Below are 1072 nucleotides of genomic sequence, written 5' to 3'. Positions count from 1 at the left end.
GCCCGAGGGAGATGTCAGAGGATTCCTCTGTTCATTGAGGGGAGAAGGAGAGGAAGGGAGGGGAGGGGGGCGAGGCGAGGCTCCTGCCACTGCTCCTGCCACTACTCCCCACACACCCTCTCCTCCAGCTCTTCACCTCGGGGGATGTTGCTTGCAGGTGCTGTGGCCTTCCTGTCGCTCCTGCAAATTAACTGCCCCTTTTCCCAGTTTTAACGAGGCCGGTCCAGTGTAACAGTGAAATCCGGAGAGGTTGCACATCTCTGTTTTGTTTTTTTTTTTTTCCCAGTCAACAAAACAGAAACTTTATTGAGGCCCCAGCATCACAGGGTTCAGGTAGAAGGCAGCCCTGTGGATCCAAGGAGTTGGTGGAGGGACCTTATTTAACCTTCTTCTTGGGGCGCAGGTTGTTGGTGTGGCCACACTTCTTCTTGCGGCAGTTGACAGCACGGGGGTGCAGGTGGGCATAACACTTGCGGCAGATCATCTTGTCGCAGTTGTACTTTTGCGCAAGCTGGCGGAGGGAGGGGTCGATGATGCCACCCCTGAGACGCAGCACCAAGTGCAGGGTGGACTCTTTCTGAATATTGTAGTCTGAGAGAGTGCGACCATCCTCTAGCTGTTTGCCCGCAAAAATCAGACGCTGCTGGTCAGGTGGGATGCCCTCCTTGTCTTGGATTTTAGCTTTGACATTCTCAATGGTGTCACTGGGCTCAACCTCAAGGGTGATGGTCTTGCCAGTCAGGGTCTTCACAAAGATCTGCATCTCTGCGTCTGCTCCCGCTTGACCCCGATCCGACGCGAACCCGCACGGACCGCACATCTCTCTTTTAAAGTGCTCTGCACGTCATTATTTAATTGTGATTTTTTAAACATAAGGCTGCATGAAGGTGCTTGGGGGAGGGACCTCCTTCTCTTTGAACAGAGTAGGCTTCTTAAATCACGAGGGGTGAGGGTCCCAGATTTAACAAGTGCAAACGCAGGACGGCCGGTTACATTTAAGTTTTCAACAGACACCGAACAGCCTCCTGACGTGTGTCTTGTACAATAGTTACAGCGCCTGGCAGCTCCGAGG

At 53.1% G+C, this 1072-nt stretch overlaps 1 pseudogene; it reads right to left on the bottom strand.

Moving 5' to 3' along the window:
- Positions 1-349: 349 nt before the first annotated feature.
- On the bottom strand, positions 350-816 carry LOC102762638 (annotated as a pseudogene).
- Between the last annotated feature and the right edge of the window lie 256 nt (positions 817-1072).

Source organism: Myotis davidii, unplaced genomic scaffold (assembly GCF_000327345.1).
Source record: "Myotis davidii unplaced genomic scaffold, ASM32734v1 scaffold399, whole genome shotgun sequence".
In the NCBI taxonomy this organism is placed as follows: Eukaryota; Metazoa; Chordata; class Mammalia; order Chiroptera; family Vespertilionidae; genus Myotis; species Myotis davidii.
Note: the sequence above shows the minus strand (reverse complement) of the source record. Positions and strands in the feature narration are given on the sequence as shown.